Genomic DNA, 12,163 nt, shown 5'->3' with positions numbered 1-12,163 from the left:
AACTTCCCTAACATTCTACGGATATCAGAAAAATTCGGTCAATGACTTACATTGGTGTAGAGGCTAAGGACAATGTCTACCACGCGGATGTTCAATATCAACTACACAGATACTTGTCGTGGTACCTTCAAGGGTAACAAAATGCTTACTGTATATGCTATTTATATTTATGTTTGTGAACTTTTTTAAACGAGAACAAATCGAATTTTGGAGATGACAAATATAGACATGAATATTCCACTTGACAGAAATCAAATTATATTGTTCCTGAACACAGATTGAAAATCACAGAGCATGGGCCGCTTTACGCATCAATTGAATTCTACAATCATTCACCGATGATTATCAAAGAAGATCGGACAAGACAAATCTTCGAAAAACGTGTTTACAATCTGTTGTGTGACATTGAGCCATATTCATCACAGTCTGTATCGAATTTAAGCTTCCTAGTAACTTCAATATTACATATTACATTCTACTCATCAATCTTCATCTATGATATTCACTTATTTGTTCCTGTCATTTTCATAAACTTATTGTATTCACCTATACCACATGCTTTTATCTATATTAATATTAAGTGACATTTCTATTGTATTCAATTAACCTATCTATCTATTTGTCTACGTGTGGTAGCTTCTGATTGGACGACTGTATGACGGTGAAAGTGGAGAATTGGAGGTGGTTTGACGTGAGATTTGAAGGCTGAGACTCAGTTTACATATAACGATCGTCTGGCGGAGACGAGGCGCTGACCTTAACCCCTTCCGTGTGAAGTGGGCTCGAGGTTCAAAACACCAGAATGAACCTGCTAAAATTTACATGTGTTTTTTCCATAAGGATTGTCATAGAACTCCTATAGCTCAATTACTATTACATATTGATTCAGTTATAAAATTTCATTTCAGTATTACTGACGAAGAGATATATTGAAACAGGTGAAAAAGAAATGGATTTATGTAACAATTTCATTCGAGGGATGTCTTTTCGGATAGAAACCAAAGTGCTCCTTCATATGATCTCTCAAAAATATCATCATGGTCGCTTGACTTTACATTTCATATCCAGTGAATCATTACGCATACCACGTAAATACATATTGATTCAGTTTGAGAAATCATATTGCACTATTATTGAGAAATCGACACATTGACACAGGTGATAAAAAACAGAATTATTCAACATTCCTTATGGAAATATGCATGACTTCATTAAATGAAGTCATTCAGATTCGATAGGTCTGAAATTCCATACATACAATAATTGTATGATGTGAAAATTATTAGAACCATAACGCATCTCACGTGAGATGCTGTGAAATGAATACATAATTATTCAGTTCGATGAATTTTATTTCGTTATTATTGACGAATAGACACATTGAAACAGGTGAAAAAAACAGACTTGAGTAACAATCACATCTGAGGACTTGGGGTTCGCCGATGTCAAGAATGCTCATCACATTGACTTCTTCATGAAAAGATGCACAACGATCATTCAATAGAGTCATATAAGTTCACTGGGCTTGTCATTCCATATAAACATTATTTGATTGATACATAACATATTGAAACATTAAAATACATTGAAACAAGTAGAAAAAATGAATTTATGTAACATCTACATTATCTCACGTAAGATGATGTAGAGGGATTACATATTGATTCAGTTGAGAAAATCCATCCCTCATACATTAAGTGCTATGGATATAGACGGTCAGCACATGATTATTAGTATATATGTATTGAATTGTAGTTCAGTCGAGAAAAGATTTATATATTATCAATGAATGTTCAACTAACACTTTATATTATCAGTAAATTCAAGGTATATAGATTCGGAAAACTCCAATAGCAGCAAAATATGATGATACTTGTGAAATGTTATTGTGAGTATATTGATGGAATGATTAGATATCAATGAATATTATCAATAAATACATTCGACTAAATAAAAATATTCAATATCTGTGGACGGTTATTTCTTCAAACTGACACGTAATGAGATGAAGATGCGCTTATTTCTACACAATTCTCCATGACACGTTACATTGCAAATCATATGGGTATTCAAATGGAAGAGGCTTCAGAAATGCATGTTTTTTCGCTGTGATTAGAGTATCTTGTATATAAAACTCCTATATTGGATATGAATGCTTCCAGGAATCAAATTAACGACAATTTTTATGTCATAAAGAATACTCCTGTACTAGATGTGAATGATTTTAGGTCTCAAATAGATTCGAATTGTAATTCCATAAGAAAAACTACAGTTATTTTCGAACTTGTCAGATACTAATCAATGACAGATCTATCGCATTCGTATATTTCATTGGACATTTCGCTCATGTTATTTAGGTTCGGATAAGTTCATTTATTCACTTTTGATCTTCACCCCACCATCAACTACACACAACTTTACCGGAAGTGACTTTTTTGACGGATTCCCAACCTTCTCACCATAAGGAATTCAAATATATCAAATGTTTCAGTATACGATGATTTTTTTCATCACCAGATGAAATGATTTTTGCATGAAACGTAAAGATATGTCAAAAATGGTTATTCAAATTTACACTTTTTTTCTCCAGATCTCTACAACTGTACATATGCTCTCATAATTGCATTATATGCACACCTCATGCCTATTGGACATGTCAACATGACGTTTCTTCATCACTTTCAATATCCAAGCCCTTTCCGGCAACGCTACATTGCTCCATAAACAACGATTTATTTCACAACCGAAAACACCTGTTGCGCTAGGAAGGTTAAACCTCGATACCAACTCCATATCTCTTTGCCTCGAGTACGTCACACGCCTTTCTCGCTCTTACACACACATACACATCTTTATATGAAATATTAATTTTTTCCCAAATCTGAGTATATTTTCCAATCTTCAACATGATAATGACGATGAAAACTTCCCTAACATTCTACGAATATCGAAGAAATTCGGTCAAGTAAATAAAATTGGTCAATTTCGGTCCCGACAAAACTAACGCCATCAATACTCATCTTTCATAGTTACTTTCGAAGTCTTACTTTGGTGTAGAGGCTAAGGACAATGTCTACCACGCGGATATTCAAAATGAATTACACAGATACTTGTCGTGGTACATTCAAGGTTAACAAAATGCTTACTGTATATGCTTTATATATTTATGTTTGTGTACTTTTTTCAAACGAGAACAAATCAAATTTTGAATATGAAAAATATAGACATGAATATTCCACTTGACAGAAATCCAATTATATTGTTCCTAAACACAGATTAAAAATCACAGAGCATGGGCCGCATTACGCATCAATTGAATTCTACAACCATTCACTTATGATTATCAAAGAAGATCGGACAAGACAAATCTTTAAAAAACGTGTTTACAATCTGTTGTGTGACATTGAGCCATATTCATCACAGTCTGTATCAAATTTAAGTTTCCTAGTAACTTCAATACATTCTTCTCATCAATCTTTATCTGTGATATTCACTTTTATTTGTTCCTGTCATTTTCATATACTTATTGTATTTACTTATACCACATGCTTTTATTTATATTAATATTGATATTGTTATATATATAATGTTATCATTTTTATAACTTGCGTTTCATCAATTGTTTAAATTGAAAGCTTTAATGAATCTATCTATCTCTTTATCTATGCGCGGTAGCTTCTGATTGGTCGACTGTATAACGGTAGAAGTGGAGAATTGGAGGTGGCCTGACGTGGGCTTTGAAGGCTGAGGCTCAGTTTACACATAACGGACGTCTGGCAGAGACGAGGCGCTGACCTTTACCCCTTCCGTGTGAAGTAGGCTCGAGGTTCAAAAAACGCCAGAATAAACCTGCTAAAATGTAGATGTGTTTTTTTATGAGGAGTGTCATAGAACTCCTATAGCTCAATCACTATTACATATTGATTCAGTTCAAAAATTTTATTTCAGTATAACTGACTTTCAAAACTAAATGGTCTGGAAAAGATATTACTAACGTTTCAACCTTATTGGAGAATTGCAAGATGCCCTCTGAAATTCTCAGATCTGTCCGAGGGTTAGACGTCTTATGTCACTAGAAAGCTTCAGAATATCACACCTTTCTGGACTATTTGAGCATTATAATACTAGAAGATGTATTACCTGTTGATGTCTACCAACATTTCCTTAATTTTTTCTGTGCAACAATATGTTTATCCAAATTTTATATACATTTCCATAATCTGGCTGAAGCATTACTCAATAATTATGTTGAATGTTATCGCGATTTTTATGGAGAAGATTATGTTACTAGAAATGTTCATAATTTAACACATTTGGTAGATGAAGTACGAAGGTATGGCCCCTTATTTACTTTCAATGCGTATCCCTTTGAAAACCGACTTTATCAAATTAAAATCCTATTAAGAAATGGTAATTCACCACTAGCACAAGTTGTAAAAAGAATGAGTGAAATTATGCAATGTGAAAACGAATATCCAGAAAATATAAACTGCATTCGTTTTTTTGTGTTGGAAAAAAATAATGACACCGGCTTTGTCTTTAAGATAGAGTTTCAAGAATTTTCACTGTCTGTAGATAATAATAATGATGAATGGTTTCTCACTCACAATGGTGATGTTGTATCTATGGAGTACGCCTTATTAATAAACGAGTCTTCCTTCATTAGCGGAACCGCTGTCAGAAATTTAAAAGATGTTTTTGAGATCCCTATAAAATCATCTTATTTAAATATTTTCAAGTCTCGTTCTATTAATCAAAACCCATTAAGGAAGTTAAGTGCAAAGTTGTAGCAATAGAATACAAAGCTGAAAGCTTTTTTATTCCTTTATTACATACTCTTCAATAATAAAAAACATAAATGAATTTTCTTATTTTGTATAAAACACTTAATGCTCACTTCAAAACTGGAAAACAATTCTCTGAAAATTAAAATGAATTGACCAAAACATGGAATGTATTGTTATTTTATTCTCACTATTCCTTGACTACTATGTATCATTATTTTCCTTCCACTACTTCTTGACTTGTCAGTAAATACAGATTTTCAGGCATAATCTGAAATGAAAAAAAAAATAGTTAAACTAAAAACATCGAAATGATTTTATTTTTAGGAAAGATTAATTTTGGAAAAGAAAGTTTTTGGCTTTCTACTACTGCATCTTGATACAAAAAATGTGAGATTCTTCCAAAGAAAGGAAGGAAGCAATCAATTTTGAAAGGAGCAACTATATACATAGATGTGTTAGATCATGCAAAGAAGTAACTTTCAGACAAAAACTGGACGAGAAAGCACTTCTGATACAGCTTCTTTTATACAAATATTGAATTACACGAAAGAAAAATTCTTTTGAAACAAATACTTTTATATGAACACTGAATTATACAAAGAAAACTTGTCTCTACTCAGTTTGTATTCCTTTCTTTCTTTGGAATATTCTCACATTTTTTGTACCTACATGGGGTAGTAGAAAGTCAAAAACTTTATTTTCCAATAAGACAGTTTCTAACCTTATATATAAGACTAGTAGGTCGTCGTTTAGTTCTTGAACTTCTAGCTAGACTACTCTCGCTTCGTTTTGTAGAATTTCTAATCACAGCTTTGAAAAATTCTTCACAATTTTTTAAAGTAAAATCATCATCAGATAGCTTCACCACTTTGAATAATAGGCTAATATTATTTTTAAATATTTCAAACGAAATTTTTTCTTTGCCATCTCTGGCACTGGAGGTGCCAAGAGCATAACGTCATAAATTTTCGAGAAAAAATTTTGTCAACCAATATGTAGCAGTTGGTTATGCCGTTCCCAGATCCTTTCCTTTCACATAGATAACTGAACTTCTGTACATACTCTTCCATATCAGTTTTATTTGTAAGTTTTGCTTCAAGTTTCTCTAAATCAGCTGAAGTGTCGATTGGATGAAAGAAAATATCATCTTTATTTGTTGATAGAGCATTTCCATTTGCATTTTTGCATGAACAGGTAGTAGTGTATTAATTGAACTAACAACCATACTATCTAAAATAACTTCCAATTTAGCAAGTTGTTAAAGAATTTTCAATTGTGTTTCTTGTTCAGCCGAGTGTTTCAAATTATTTATAATATCTTGGTGATTTTGAACTAAAATATCTTGATTTTTGAGTATTTTGTGAAGTTTGTCATTCACTTCTGATGAGGATGTGGTTTTTTGTGTCTCATCAATTGCATTAAATTCTTCATTGTTTGATATAACCTGGTAGCTAATATTCTCCGTATTTGACATAAAAGAAGTAACATCGACTACTTCGGTAACAATATGTGGTAATTCCTCCGAGACGTTATCTACAGGCTGCTGTAAGGATACCTCCTAAAATAAAAACTAACGTTTTAAACTCCATAGTTGGCCCAATTTGTACAGCTAAGAGTCAACTGATTCTTGACTGTCAAAATGTTTATTGCACAGCTGCCATTTTTGAGGCAGAACAGGTTATAACAGCAAGTACAAAAACCAGTCGGAGTACAGGTGTACCATGCTTAAACCTTACTTGTACAGTGTCATCAAATTAGCCTGTCCCCATTTTGAATAGGGATAAAAAGTTGGCGGTGTTCACTTAATACTGGATTACCCTGTCCAGGATAATTTTTTAACTTTTGTTTTGCAACTTAATGGAGAAGATTTTGAAAAGGAAGTTGTCTAGTTTAAAAACTAGCAAGAATATTTTTTTCAGTTACTCAAGTGGGACACCATCGATATCGTGGTGGAAATTAGTTCTTTAGCACCTTCTCAATATTTAATTTTCATTGAGGGGGTATAGTTACACCATAAATAAATTCACCATTTTTAAGGCATTGGGATTTGTAACTCAACTTTATTATTCACGATTTGGAAAACTGTTAAATACAAAGGGTTTGCACTTTCAAGTATCAATTTTCAGTTATCCATTTAGAAAACCTAATATTTTGTTCTGAGTGAATTAGTTTACGTTTTAAAACCCTTCAAATGAGAAAGTGTCGAAGTCAGTGTCAGAATAAAAAAAAAAAACGAAAAATCCAGATACAGCAAGGTATTCCTCGAATAACTAAAACTAATACCTACTGTCATAAAGACAGTGCCCCATAAAAAATATATAACACTGGCTTTTCACACTTTCTGTGACAACTTGTTTTAATGAAAATATACATACCAAACATTCATGTGCCAGAGTACTTAAATCATTTTGGTTATGTTTCGTCTTTTGCGGTATAACCCTGCGTTACTTTTTGGGTTGCATATAATGGATTTCTTCTTGCTCTGTGTCATCATTTTTCAGCATTCGTTCTAGTTCCTCTAGAGCAATCAGGTATAGCTCATCAAATGATTTCTTTTCAATTTACATATCATTGTAAACCAACTGGCTTCGGGCACAGAATTGGGGTTTCTTATATATTTATCAGCACCAATTTTCGGCCGCGAGAGTTTGTTATTACTTTCCCATGACGATGGAACTATGGTGAGCTGTTTCAGACCTTTTTCAATGGTCTGAACTATTTTGAACATACCTAAAACGTAGATAAAATAAGTCAAATCCAGCTTCAATTAGACAATAATATCAACTGAAAATATAGGCCTGAATTATCAAATATCTGGTAAATTTTTGAAGCTAATTAAAACATATGGTAAATTTTCGTTATGTGGACACCCGGCGATTTTAAAAAAATTTTTGACTGTACTTACGTATTTTGATGCGTAGATTACGAATCCGAAAGAAAAAAGCGGCGCTCTCCCTTATTTAAAAAGTTACGGCCCTTCAAATTTCCGAAAAGGGCAACTTTTCAGCCTTCTTTTTCACTAAATAAACTATTTAAAAACACAAGCATTTATTCACTAGGCCACCTTTACACCTCATTTCTCCTTCTTTAACACTTTTCATTTCAATAATCAACATTTGACCATAAAACTCAAAACAATCTTGATTTAATCACAGTTGCACCTTGAACAGAACAAGTTATACAAATAAAAACTTCAATTGCTAAACGTGAAATAATAATACCCCATCAAAAATTTCACAATTGCGAAATTCCGGAATGCTTAACGTTAGCAAAAAATGGCAAAGCATTGACAATAATCCTAAACAATACAACATCTCCCGTAGTCTTGGATTTTTCAGAACCTATTGCAGTAGAAAAATTCAATCGGAAATTCATAGAAGAAGAAAATTTCAATAATTTCGATGATTCCGAAAAAACGAATTTTGACTTCACTAATTTTTGCACAGACCACCTAAACGAAGAAGAAAAACATTACATCTTCAACTTATGTAAGGAATTTTCTGATATCGTCTATCAGGAAAACATGCCCCTTACTTTTACAATTACAATTAAACATAACTTAAAAACTTTCGATGATACTCCTGTTTATTCCAAATCTTACAGATACCCATTTATACATAAACAAGAGGTTGAAAGTCAAATTAAGAAAATGTTAGACCAAAAAATTATAAGACCTAGTAACTCACCCTGGTCATCACCGATTTGGGTTATGCCCAAAAAGGCGGACGCTTCTGGGAAGCAAAAATGGAGAGTATTTGTAGACTACCGAAAACTCAATGAAAAGACAATCGACGACAAATATCCACTTCCAAATATTACTGGCCTTTTAGACAAACTAGGGAAGTGTCAATATTATACTACCTTAGATCGCAAGTGGATTTCATCAAATCGAAATGGACGAACAAGATATTGAAAAAACATCTTTCAATACTGAAAACGGACACTATGAATATCTGAGAATGCCGTTTGGGCTGAAAAATGCTCCAGCCACCTTCCAACGTGTGATGGATAACATTCTTCACGGTATTCAAAACGAAAAATGTTTGGTATATCTCGATGATATAATAGTATTTTCAACTTCCCTGCAAGAACACATAGAACGGTTACGATCTGTGTTCCAGAAACTAAGAGAGTCTAACTTTAAAATACAGTTGGACAAATCTGAGTTTTTGCGTAAAGAAGTTGCCTATCTAGGCCATATTGTCGCCCCTAACGGAGTTAAACCTAACCCCGATAAAATAATTGCCATAAAAAATTATCCATTGCCAATAACCACGAAACAAATCAAAGGATTTCTCGGACTCCTTGGCTACTATCGGAGATTCATCAATAACTTTTCTAAAATCACAAAACCTTAAACGAAATGTCTGAAAAAGGGAGCGAAAATCGAACATGATGAAGAATTTCTTTCATGCTTCGAGACTTGTAAAAATCTTTTGATAAATGAGCCTATCTTGCAATATCCGGACTTCACAAAACCATTAAATTTGACCACCGATGCAAGTAATGTTGCATTAGGCGCCATCTTGTCCCAGGGACCGATAGGTAATGACTTACCCGTGGCGTATGCCTTGAGAACGCTGAATGATTCAGAACAAAATTATTCGGTTATTGAAAAAGAACTATTGGCAATCGTTTGGCCTACTAAATATTTTCGCCCATACCTGTTTGGACGGAAATTTAACATCTTAACTGACCACAAGCCGTTACAATGGTTGTTTTCGCTAAAAGATCCAAATTCGAAATTATTGCGATGGCGTATTAAACTCGACGAGTACGATTATAATATAATTTACAAAAAGGGCAAACTAAACACAAATGCAGACGCTCTATCACGTATAGAAATTCACACCAAAGAAACAAGGATTTTCTGGGACGAATTAGACGAAATACTTGGAGATGCACGTTTAGCTCTTCAGTCTACAACTTTTGGTAACCAACCAAATCCTATCCATCCAGTCCTAAGAACCCCTGAATATCAGCCCTCTTTTGATATCCAAACCATCGGAGATCCTTAGCCAGACCTAGACGACTTATCTGTTATGATAAATGTAGGCGACGATGCCGTTGAGAATAATACTGACAGACTCAACGAAGACAATGCCTCAATTCAGGTTTCACCTGACGTAGAACCGCCAATGAAAACCCAATCAGAACCTCCTGATCAGCCAGGACCCCCTGCCCAGGCAATACTTCTCAACCAACCAATACCTCTCAACCAACCAGAACCTCCTGACCAAGCTGAAAATGACCAATCGGAACTTCCCATACAAATAGAACCACCAGTAGAAGACGATAACACGGTACATACCAATCAAGAACAAAATCCTGTAGTAGACATACTGATCTCTGAAACTGCGGTTAATTATGGTCAAAATCAAATTATTTTCGGTTCAACCTTACATAGTCCCACTAAACCAAAAATTACTATATTATTTGGTAAAAAGAAACGAATTACTGTACAAATATCGCAGGAAAAATTCGAAGAAGACATTATTAAATTTGTTACGGAATATGTATCCCCTAATGTTCAATATCACATATTCTTCGAAAAACCCAATGACTACGAACGTTTTTCTGCCGTCATATCAAAAAATTTTAAATGGCCATCACTTAAATTCAAAAAATGTAATTCGAAGCTCATAGATGTCACTTCAAAAAAAGATGCCGAAGAAATTATTAAAAATTATCATGAAAGCAAAACTAACCACCGCGGAATTGATGAAACCGAACAAAGAATCAAAAGTAGATATTATTGGCCATTCTTAAAAAATTCAGTCGAGACCTATATTAACAAATGTGAGATTTGCCAACAAAGCAAATATGAGAGAAATCCTATTAGAATGAAAATGAACATAATATCTACCGCGACAAAGCCTTTTGAAATAATTCATCTCGATACGTTCACTATAGAAAAATCAAAATTTCTAACTATAATAGACACGTTTTCTAAATACGCTCAAGCGTACTACCTAACATCAGTGAATGGAACGGAAATTGTAGATAACCTAATACAATTCTTTTCCCATCACGGAGTGCGCAAACAGATCATAGTGGATAACGGTAGTGAATTTAAAAACTTTGTAGTCCTTGAACTACTAAAATTACACAAAATCAATGTTCACTTCATATCCCCTATCACTCAAGTCTAACGGAATGATCGAAAGGCTCCAGTTCACGCTAATCGAACACATCCGTTCACTCAACACCCAAGGATACCTAAAATCACCTGCTGAAATAAAAATGAAATATGCAATTTTAGCATATAACAATTCAATTCATTCAACCACGAAATTAAAACCCATCGATATCATCAATGGTCATATCGATAATGAAAATCCCTTCAGCGTTGATATTGACCAAATCCTGCTCAATGGCTATATAAATAGTCATAAAGAAAAAACAAAAATCCTTTACTCTAAAATCAACAGAGACCTTGTTCGAAATAAAGAAAAAACCATCGAAAGAGTAAATAAAAGCCGTGACGACCCCGCGATCTTTGAACCAAATCAAACTGTTTTTGTTAAAAAACATCAACGTCAAAAGAATGCTAATAAATTCAGCAAGCCAACCACTTTAAAAACGGTAAATAATCAGTCTACAGTCTAAAACAGTTTCGACAAACTCCCAAGAAAAGGTTCATATGGACAACCTAAAACATCCTCTTAAGAAAAGATACAATTTCTAAGTTCAACATTATATATTATTTCAGATTTCCTGTTGTCTTTGGACTTTATGAAAAAATTACTGTAAGAAATTTGGAAAATAATCCAGGCCTAATTCCACTGAAACTAGGAACCACTAAAATCGAAGAATACACCCACACTCTGATTCATTATTATGATCTGTCTCCGATTATCATCGAAATCAATAAGCTTCAATCACAATCAAATGTACTGATGAGTACTATTACAAAAAATAAAGATTATCTCCATGACACTTCAAATTACTTGAAAATTTTGACATTTACCAAAGAGAAAGTAGAAAGTAAATTGAAGGAAATTATACCCCATCCTCAACGAACAAAACGAGGTCTCATCAATGGTATAGGTTCAATATTTAAGTCTATTACTGGGAATCTTGATTCCGCTGATGGCGAAAGATACGAAAACCTGATCAGAGAACTTCAAGATAACCAGAGTAAATTGAGTAACAGCATTAAAAAGCAAAACAGTCTGACCATTAATTTGATAAATAAATTCAATGACACAGTTCAACAGATAAGTCATAATGAAAAATTGTTAGATTCAAAGATTCGACAAATTTTTCATATAATAAATCAAACTACGTACAGAGAAAATTCAACTTTTATTAAGGATATTTTGATTCAAATCATAAACATGTATGAAATAATCAATTCAATATTGCAAGATGTC

General features: G+C 33.3%; 1 long non-coding RNA gene across 1 annotated transcript; it reads right to left on the bottom strand.

Moving 5' to 3' along the window:
* Positions 1-4,583: 4,583 nt before the first annotated feature.
* Positions 4,584-11,937, bottom strand: LOC141486723 (uncharacterized). Its single transcript, XR_012468007.1, has 3 exons — positions 7,163-11,937; positions 5,509-6,345; positions 4,584-5,055 (listed from the first exon to the last, which is right to left on the bottom strand). It is a non-coding gene; the product is annotated as an uncharacterized lncRNA (long non-coding RNA).
* Positions 11,938-12,163: the final 226 nt, after the last annotated feature.

Source organism: Leptinotarsa decemlineata, unplaced genomic scaffold (assembly GCF_025532065.1).
Source record: "Leptinotarsa decemlineata unplaced genomic scaffold, Ldec_3_MD MMD2_tig00026369_RagTag_RagTag, whole genome shotgun sequence".
Classification (NCBI taxonomy): domain Eukaryota; kingdom Metazoa; phylum Arthropoda; class Insecta; order Coleoptera; family Chrysomelidae; genus Leptinotarsa; species Leptinotarsa decemlineata.
This window is presented reverse-complemented; position numbering and strand designations above follow the sequence as displayed.